Source organism: Citrus clementina, unplaced genomic scaffold (genome assembly GCF_000493195.1).
Source record: "Citrus clementina cultivar Clemenules unplaced genomic scaffold, Citrus_clementina_v1.0 scaffold_9, whole genome shotgun sequence".
In the NCBI taxonomy this organism is placed as follows: Eukaryota; Viridiplantae; Streptophyta; class Magnoliopsida; order Sapindales; family Rutaceae; genus Citrus; species Citrus x clementina.
In genome coordinates, this window is record NW_006261964.1 from 18,814,518 (window position 1) to 18,825,608 (window position 11,091).

The following is an 11,091-nucleotide window of genomic DNA, read 5'->3' on the forward strand; positions in this document are numbered from 1 at the left end:
CCATCATGTTTCTCTAAAACTTCTTCTCTCTTCTATGACTCAAAGAAAATATTTGGGTTAACAAGGATACGACCACCTCTAAATTTTCATACTGAGTATGCTCTGCACTTGCCTTAAGCCTAAGGATCCTATGCATCAGAAAGGTCATGTTTTATCCTCCAAAACTGATTTTTATAAAATGAAAGTGTTTTCTCACAATGTTCACCCTCTTTGAAGGCCATGAGTTCCATGTGTTCGGGTGGTATCGTGAAAAACTATTTTCAAATATGATTTTCGGATTTGGTATTTGATGGATAAGTGTATATCGGTTGGAAACCAGAACTTGCGGGCTACTGGCCCAAAGGACAGACTTCGTTCTGTTGTAGATCTGGTGTAACAACGCCATGTATAATTACCCACTGGTATCAGAGCCAGTCATTACCTCTCTCATTCTTATTTGATGATATCCACTGGTATCAGAGCCAATACCCAAAGCAGAGGTGATATCATTAGTAATTCCAAATAATATTATTTGATCTCCTAGAAGAAGATTACTATGGAAACAACTTCATCTTCAACTTCAACTCCTTCATCATCTTCATCTCATATCTCTCTTTCCTCTACTCTATCTCTTCCAAAGTCATGTTCCAAACACATAGCCTCCAAAATTGAAAACCTTGTTGAATATTCTTATATCCCTGAGTCTGCCCAAATCAATGAATCTCAGTTCCCCATAATGAGTCCTTACAATCTCTACAAACAAAAAACTTCTTTCACTAGAAGTATTCGAACCCTGATCTCCACCAAAAGACCACTACCAAAAGAATATATTCAGTCTTCTAGACTGGATCAGTGTGCTTTACAAGCCTCTCAAAGTGAGCAGTATGTCACTTTAGAAATACCCCCAGATCTCGTCACCAACTGGAAACGAGAAGGGTATTCGCATCTTCATCTTGGCAGTGTTCGATTGATTCTATCCCTCCATGGTCGAAAAGGTTTACCTGTTACAACCAGAATTGCACTCCTAGACACTAGGTTCAAACAGTACCAACATGCTATTATAGGAACTATTCTAACCACACTTCATGATGGCAGTCTTGTTAACCTTTTACCTAAATTTCAACCTCTCTCTCCCACGACCCTTAAAGTCCAAATCCAGCTCCAATGAGTAGAGCAAACACCCACATCAAAGATTGCAACCCTCCATCACCAAATAGTGTATCGATTACAGAATCATGCACTAGATCTTCCTACACCACACACTACATCTGATGCCTTAATGATCCTTGCAGACACAGACACAATTCCAACCATCATCCCAATTCCCAAACAAATCCAGAAAACAAGAATTGCTCAAACTTATGCCTCTTGAATGGTTAATCAACTATGAGCATTTTCACCAAACTCTGAACTAGTTCAAACAACAGAAGCCACGTTTGAAAGATGAAACACCTGAAACCAAGCCTGTTTCAGACACACCAAGGCTTTCCTACACTGCTATGATTACAGCAGTTCAAACTGGTCAAGAAAGAAACTTCCCATTCACGGTTTCTCATCAGAAGGGTATCCAGTAGATCCTGACAAAATCAATGGTCATTTCTTATGGGATGTTCCTAAAGCCCATATGTGCAATCCAGATTGTCCTTGATTGGATGACACAGATATTGATGACGAATAGGAAGTTATGAGGAGAAATAAAAAGAAGAAGAAAAAACCTTCTCATCTAAAAACATCTTGCAAATCCTTTCCTCCACAACCTCCACCAGATCCCAAGCCTCCTATTCACCCAATAAGATCATGCCTGATGTTTTCGAGTCAATCTTATGAGGAATCATTCTCTCCACTTGAAAACAGACAAACCCACAAACCAGAGTTATTTCAAAACCTTTTTTCCAATCCCCGGTTACAACCTCTGGCCAACCTGAAGAACCAAAACAGTATGAACTAACTCGGACAGAAAATTGATCGAGTTGCCAGTCAAGTCTCTCATACTAAAACTAAAGTTGATTCAATTAGCAATCGTTTTGATCAGATGTACATACATCTACAAGATCGTATCTCTGAGCTATACACCAATCTCAGACGAATGATCAACAACCACATCTGGGGTCCTGAGTTTAATAAAAAAGGAAGCAGAGATCAGAAAGCTCAAAGCTGAATTAGCAAGAATTGATGCTGAAAAGACTCGACCATCCCTTTTTACTCAAACCCAAACCACACCAGTGCCTCCTCCGATGTTTGAATCTTATGCACCTTTCTATACACCATCCAGACCTCAACAACCTGTTTACAACCAGTTCTTTGGCTTCTCACACCTTCAACCAACTCCTCAACCAAAGCCATCTTCACCCAAAAAATCAAAATCCAAGGTCAAAATCTTAGAACCAAAATAAAAAACCACATTTGTTCCTCCGGTACCACCAGAAGATTCACCAAAAGCCACTCCTGAACCTCCCAAAAAGGACAAAGGCCCAATGGATCAGTATCATTATCATACTGTCCAAAACACATCTTCTGACTCCTCTGAGCCAGAAATAGTATATGAGTCAAACCCATCAAAGTCCAACTCGTCTTCCTCTTCCTCATCCACAAACTCAGTCGGTACCTCCACTGACTCTGAATCCGAATATGCTGACATTACAAGCATATTAATGGCCACCAAAACTGAAGATCCAAGCACTTCAACTACCACACCTATTGTTGAAGATAGTTCTTTTGATGCTGAAAATAAAGCATCTCCGGCAGAGCCAAAACCATCAATGCCTCCACCGGCTCCTGATCATTCAACAAAACATTCTTCAGCATCTTGGTTCACATTTGATGACATTCCCCGTCACAAATGGCCTGTTCGACTTCAAGAATTTACCGCATTGATTGACCTCCAAGGAACAAAACCAAATGCTCAACCTCAAGCTGTCCTTCGTGAATTCATGGCCCGATCCACGGGTTCTTTACAGACAGCTCCAATTCATGCAAGCCCCAATTGGTACAGCACTCAATATTATCCATGAACAATTCATCGGTGAAAAAACTGCGTCTACTGATGCAGACAAAAAAGAGTATCACTAGATGAAATGTTGTTCTCTCAAAAGACATCTTTTGGAATCTCATTACAAAAGGATGAGTATTCTATTTTACAAGCTGAATGGGTTCAATGAGCCATCTCTCAAACATGTCTTCACAACCTGATCTTCAAAGGAAACTCATAGCCACTAATCTCAGCATAGCTGATATCTCTCTGGGAAAGATTTTCCAAATGGCAATGCTATGTCTCGACAAGATCTGTGAGCAAAAAGAAATTTTCAAAGATCTAATGGAAGACAAAAAATCCTTTTCTGAAGCTTGTAAAAAACCCTATCTCAGGATAGAGTGCAAAGATGAAAAGAAGTGTATCTGTCCAACCAAAAAGAAAAAACATTTCCAGAAACACTTCCATAGAAAATCATCCTTCAAAAAACCTCTCCGATATTTCAGGAAAAAGGATGCTTCCCAGTACAGAAAGAAAAAGCATAACCATTGTTTCATTTGCAAGAAACGCGATCACTTTGCTCGAAACTGTCCTCACAAGTCTGCCAAAGTTGTTCGTCTCATACAACATCTTCATCATTCTTCATTGTTATCTGAGAATGAAGATGTTGAATTAAATTTTTCCGAACAATCAGAACAAGATGATCAAACTGCTTTCATTATCGCAGAATCTTCTAATTCTGATGATATTTCAGTCATTTCTACAGTTCAAATTGTCAACCACGTTTCAGCCATTCCTAGACCTTCTTTAAAAATGTCAATCCTTCCTTCCAAATTTCATAAACCTATTCCTGTCGTCGGGTTTATTGATACTGGTGCAGATACCAGTATGATTGATCCTTTTGTCCTTCCCTCTGATTATTGGGAAAAACACTTGAAACTTTTCCGAGCAGTTAATGGAGAAACTTTTGAAACTACTTTGATTAATTCTTTCCGAATTGCATAATTTGGAAAAAGATTGTAGCATCCAAACTCCCAGATAAAGATTTACTTATAGGTTTTGACATTCTTCATTTGGTTAAAAACCGATTCCTCACCAGTTCTGGAGTTCGCTATAAGAAAATGTTCTTGCCCTATACAAATACATTATGTCTGTATGCACTTTCCAAAACACCATCTCTATACAGTCATATTTCACAGAACTTCCTAGAGTTTTGTCCAGAAAACCATTCACAGTTCCACCATTCTTCACCTCTTTGGAAAAATGAACAATTCTTCATTCACCTTCCTTTCAAACTCAACGAAGACATAAACTCCACAAAAGCATCACACCCGGGTATGTCTCCTTCTGACCTCCTACTTGCTAAGTAAGAATGTTCTCAGTTGCTTCAGCAAGGTCTTATTGAACCAACTGATTCATATTGGGCTTGTCAAGCCTTCTATGTTGAAAAAAGATCTGAATTAGTTCGTGCTAAAAAGAGGTTAGTTATTGATTACCAGCCTCTTAATTCTTTCCTTAAAGATGATAAGTTTCCCCTTCAAAAAATCCAGACCCTGTTTGTCCATCTTCAAGGGGCTCGTATCTTCTCTAAGTTTGATTTAAAAGCTGGTTTTTGGCAACTTGGTATTTCACCAGTGGACTGTTATGCCTTTTGGTCTTAAAGTCGCTCCTTCATTATTCCAAAAAGCCATGACAAAAATCTTCAGTCCTATCCTTCATCATGCTTTGGTATACATTGATGATATCTTATTATTTTCCTTTGACCATGAGAGCCACCAGAAGCTCCTTTTCTATTTCTGCTATATTGTGCAGGAACACAGAATCATGCTTTTTGAAAAGAAAAGCAGCATAGCAAAAGAATCAATTGACTTTCTTGGCATGGTGATTAAAGATGGCCATTATCAACCTGGTCCACACATTGCAACTGAATTATTAAAGTTTTCGGACACACATCTCAACAAAAACTAGATCCAACAATTCCTCGGGATTGTTAATTATGTCCGTGATTTCATCCCTAAAGTTGCAATCCACACAAGCCAGTTGTCCCGCATGCTAAAAAAACAGTGCCCTCCATGGGGACCAGCACAAACAGAAGCTGTCCAACAACTAAAGGTGATAGCCCAGTCACCTCCTCCTCTCCGAATTCCCACAACTGGCCAACGCATTCTACGGACCAATGCCAGTGATGATTACTGGAGTGCCATCCTTCTTAAAGAGATAAATGGTGTACGTCACTTCTGTGCACAGGCAAGCGGACAATTCAAAGACTCTGAAAAGAATTACCATGTGATCTACAAAGAGATCTTGGCAGTCAAGTATGGAATAAAAAAGTTTGAATTTCATCTAATCAGCCACAAATTCCTTATCAACATGGACAACTCCTCTTTTCCTCGAATCTTTGACTTCAAAAATAAGTTATTCCTGACAAACAGTTGCTTAGCCTCAAAAACTGGTTTGCTAAATATGATTTTACTCTCCAAACTTCCTTACACATCCGGCTATAAATAAACCCTCACTTATTTCTTCCATTCACACCATTCCAGTTATAGCCATGAATCGTCAACTTCCTTTTAAAGCTCTCAACCAGAAAACTTTTCCCATGAACATCTTTGCAAAGAAATTCCTTTACCGGTATTTCTTCAATGTTCAAACCAAAAAGCCTAATCATTTTCCTTCCCTCTGTATGGAAAACCTGTTTCTCATAGGTTTTACCCTGTCTTCCCTAACCATCTGCGAAGATGAGTTATGGTACATGTGGTGTCTCACAACCCTGTATGCCACAAAACTGGTTTTTCCTGTTAAACCAATCCTCACTCACATCACCACTCCTGAGTTCTCGTCAGATCTTCTCTGGACTCTCCTTGAATGGTATTCACTACTCACGTGGTGGCGAAAACAACTTAAAAATTTGTGTACTTTTCACGGATTAGACAAAATGCCAGAATAAGAAGCCAACATGGTTACTACAGTCTTCATCGTTCAACGCCCTGATTACACTAACGTCTTATTCCAAGGCGCTCAAGATCCATGGGAAGATTTTCAGTCCCTTCTCCCTACTGAAAATTCCCATTACACTGTCACCGACCAAGATCCTCCTGCTCCACCAGCCCCAAAAAAGATAACTGACGCTGATGAAGAAGCCTATCTGCAAGCTGAAGCATATCTTGATTAGAGACAGATCCGTCGTGCCAAACGCCAATATGAGAAAGAGACTGGCGATATGTCTCCATCACACTACCCATCCACTCCATGATTGCAGACACACATGGGAATCTTTAGCTTTTGCTTTTTTAAAGTTTGCTTTAATAATTAGGCAAGGGTCCTGTCTTGTCTAAAGTATGTTTTATGCTTTTCCTTTTTTAAAGTTTGGCGTGGTGTGCTTTCATGATTATGCTTTTGTAAAAGATAAGGGACCCACCTTATCTCTCCTTCCTCGAGATCTCTATATAAGGATCTCTCTATCCCTTTGTAAGGTAGGAGTTAATTTGAAATAAAATTCAGGTTTTCTTCATATCATGTCTCTCTAAACCTTTTCTCTCTTCTAAGAATCAAAGAAATTATTTGGGTTAATAATGATACGCTCACCTCTAATTTTCTAAACTCAGTATGCTCTGCACTTGCCTTAAGCCTAAGGATCATGTGCATCAGAAAGGTCCTGTTTTATCCTCCAAAACCAATTTTTGTAAAATGAAATTGTTTTCTCACAACGTTCACCCTCTTTAAAGGCCAAGAGTGCCGTTTTTTCAGGTGGTATCGTGAAAAACTATTTTCAAATATGATTTTTCAATTTGGTATTCGATAGATAAGTGTATATCGGCCGGAAACCAGAACTTGCGGGCTATTGGCCCTAAGGATAGACTTTGTTCTGTTACAGATCTGGTGTAACAACGCCACGTACAACTACCCACTGGCATCATCTAATCTGGGAATGGGATGTTTATACTTTATCGTAATATTGTTGATGGCGCGACAATCAACATACACCCTCCATGACCTAACCGTTTTAGGCACAAGCAATATTGGAACAACACAACGACTTATGCTTTCATGCACATACCACTTCTTCGTAAGGTCACTTACCTGCCTTTGAAGTTCCTTTGTCTCTTCAGAGCTATTTCCATAGGCTGGCCTATTTGGAATTGATGCTCTAGGTATGAAGTCAATTTGATGCTCAATTTCTTTCATTAGTGGTAAACCATTAGGTATCTCTTTAGGAATTACATCTTTAATTTCTTGTAAAAGAGAAATAATTACACTATGTAAACAAGGATTAAGTTCATTAGTACTTAAATAAGCATCTTTGTACAAAGTTGATGCGAATCCCACAATGAACATTAGTGGTAAACCATTAGGTATCTCTTTAGGAATTACATCTTTAATTTCTTGTAAAAGAGAAATAATTACACTACGTAAACAAGGATTAAGTTCATTAGTACTTAAATAAGCATCTTTGTACAAAGTTGATGCGAATCCCACAATGAAACTTTGAAATCCACACTTAATTTGTAGTTTCAACTTCCCAATAAAGTTCTAAACAGATTTATGACAATAAAAACCTTGACCCAATGCTTAAGAAAACATGAACCAAAGGTATAGAGAATGATATTGATGCCACACTCAAGAAATAGATGAGAAGTGAGTGATAAGTCTAAATTTAGAATGCCACAAGAATGCAAATTCTTGATAAGTTCACTAGTTCTCAAAAGAACCAAAAAAAGAATAATCTTTCAAATTCAAATAACATTAATCTCTAATTTTTTACATAGCAAGGTTGCTGAGTTTAAATAGACCAATCAAACCCCAAGATCCTAAAAATACAAATGAAAATATTGGAACAACCCTCCAAGTAGGTTTGTCAAAGGATGCTTCAAAAGTCTTCACCAACCCACCATAATTAATGCTATCTTTGACAAACTTAATGCTAACCTACTATAATTAGTGCTATCATTGACAAACTTAATGTTAGCCCACCATCATTGATGGAAGACTTACCTTACCCATTGACCAACTTGAAAAAAAAAAAAACAAATGAAGTTGAAAAACAAAGGAGTCGTTGAAAATCCTAAGTCTGAACAAGCTGTAATGAATTGGTCATAACTCCTTCTAGAGAACTCCAAATCCAGCTCTGTAAAATTTATTGGAAAGCTAACTTAATTATCTTTGCAACAATATATAGCTTGTACATTACTTCTGGCTCAATCAATATATTTTTTATTCCGAATGTGACCTTTCTGCATTTGATACAAATTGTGTATTTGACTGCCCAATAACTTGAATAATGCCCACAATGCCTTGTCTTCTCTTCAAGCCCAATTCATGATGTCTTGCATCTTTAATTGCATTTTCAATCCATATTTTCTCAATTAATCCATTTCAAGCAGCTTGCATCTTTTTGGCTCTAGCTCTTGTAATTGGGCCTCTATGAATGTGCAAAGGATCACTTGAAGTTTTAATGGTATTCCCTTGATGGTTCTCATCAAAAGTACAATCATAGATTGTCTTAAAATTAAAGCACTTTTAATATCACTCTCTTTCATATATTAATTTATTTGTTTTCTCTCTTTTCTTTGCTTGCTCACTGAAACTTCCTTTCCTTTTTTCACTCTCTTTTTAGTTTCAACCCCTCTTGATTTTGAACTCTCTCACATCTTTTTCAAGTCACTCTCTTTTTACCCTCACATAGTCATCATACACTTGTATTGGGGATAAAGGTACAAGTAGTACAGGCTTTTCATTTAGTATAAGAGAGTATTTATTGGTATAACCATCATAAATGATGTCCATCAAAATACCATGGTCACCCTAAAATAATATGTCCCGCATGCATGGCATCACACCACACATAACCTCATCTTTGTACTTCCCAATTAAGAATGAAACAAGCACTTGTTTGTTTACTTTAACTTCTCCACAATTATTCAGTTATGATAGCTTATATGGCCTAGGATGCATGAAAGTTATCAAATTCAATTTTTTAACTAAACAGTGCCAGCCTCATTAGTACAATTCCCTCCATCAATAATCATGTTACATACCTTATTATTGACATGGCATCTAGTATGAAAGATATTTTCATGTTACATCTTTTCATCTTTTTTTATTTGCACACTGAGAGCTCTTCATGCAACCAAAAGCTCCCTATAAACTTGATATTCAACATCATTTACATCCTTCAAAGGTGGCATGAAATCATCATTAGATTCACCTTTAGTCTCAATTTTAATCATTAAGATGTAATACGATCTATTCCCAAACATTTAAAACATTTGATATCTCTATTTCTAGCAAGTTGGGAATTAGATTTACGTTGGTTTAGTGCACCTCATGAAATTTAATCCAAATGGGAAACAAATTAAGTTCTTTTGCTTCCGCCCTTGTTAATTATAGTGAAACGAACATATTATTATTTTAAGAAAAGAAGGGAACTTTTATTTAGCTGATGGCATTAACCTACCTATTGAAAGACGGTCTAATTTAAGGATGCTAGATATCTAGACACTTACTCTAGCATATTCTAGGAACCAATAGATCTTCCTCCTCACCATTCTCACAACCACCACATTCCATTAACACCAGATAGCTCATCTGTTAATGTTTGTCCTTAAAGGTATCCGCATTTCTAAAAAAATAGATTGAGAAGATGGCATGAGAAATGGTAGTTGCTGGCTTAATTCGGCCAAGTATCAGGCTTACTCCTCTTTCTGTTGTTGGTTAAGAAAAAAAGATGGTTCGTAGCATATTTTCGTTGATTATAGAGCTCTGACAAAATTACTATGAAAGATCAAAATCGGATCTTGGTCATCAACAAGCTCTTGGATGAATTTCATGGTACTGCAAATATGTGTGCATGATACTAATATTGCCAAAACAGTTTTTCATGTAAATTATAGCCATTATGAATTCTTAGTAATGTACTAGCAACTTTTAAAAATTTGATGAATAAGTTATTTTAGCCTTACTTTGAGTAGTTTGTCTCGGTCATTTTGATGATATTCTTGCCAGAAATAGTATATAAGTCAAACCCATCAGAGTCCAGCCCATCTTCCTCTTCCTCATCCACAAACTCAGTCGGTACCTCCACTGACACTGAATCCGAATATACTGACATTACAAGCATATTAATGGCCACCAAAACTGAAGATCCAAGCACTTCAACTACCACACCTATTGTTGAAGATAGTTCTTTGGATACTGAAAATAAAGCATCTCCGATAGAGCTAGAACCATCAATGCCTCCACCGGCTCCTGATCATTCAACAAAACATTCTTCAGCATCTTGGTTCACATTTGATGACATTCCCCGTCACAAATGGCTTGTTCCGACTTCAAGAATTTGCAGCATGGATTGACCTCCAAGGAACAAAACCAAATGCTCAACCTCAAGCTGTCCTTCGTGAATTCATGGCCCGATCCACGGGTTCTTTACGTGACTGGTTAGAAAGCTTGGGAGAATACAGACAGCTCCAATTCATGCAATCCCCAATTGGTACAGCACTCAATATTATCCATGAACAATTCATCGGTGAAAAAACTGCGTCTACTGATGCAGACAAAAAAGACTATCACCAGATGAAATGTTGTTCTCTCAAAAGACATCTTTTGGAATCTCATTACAAAAGGATGAGATAGCCTCACTTCCTTTTGAGTTACAACCTGATCTTTAAAGGAAACTCACAGCCATTAACCTCAGCATAGCTGATACCTCTCTGGGAAAGATTTTCCAAATGCCAATGCTATATCTCGACAAGATCTGTGAGCAAAAAGAATTTTTCAAAGATCTCATGGAAGACAAAAAATCCTTTTCTGAATCTTGTAAAAAACCCTATCTCAGGATAGAGTGCAAAGATGAAAAGAAGTGTATCTGTCCAACCAGAAAGAAGAAACATTTCCAGAAACACTTCCATAGAAAATCATCCTTCAAAAAACCTCTCTGATATTTCAGGAAAAAGGATGCTTCCCAGTACAGAAAGAAAAAGCATAACCGTTGTTTCATTTGCAAGAAACGTGATCACTTTGCTCGAAACTATCCTCACAAGTCTGCCAAAGTTGTTCGTCTCATACAACATCTTCAACATTCTTCACTGTTATCTGAGAATGAAGATGTTAAATCAAATTTTTTTAGAACAGTCAGAACAAGATGATCA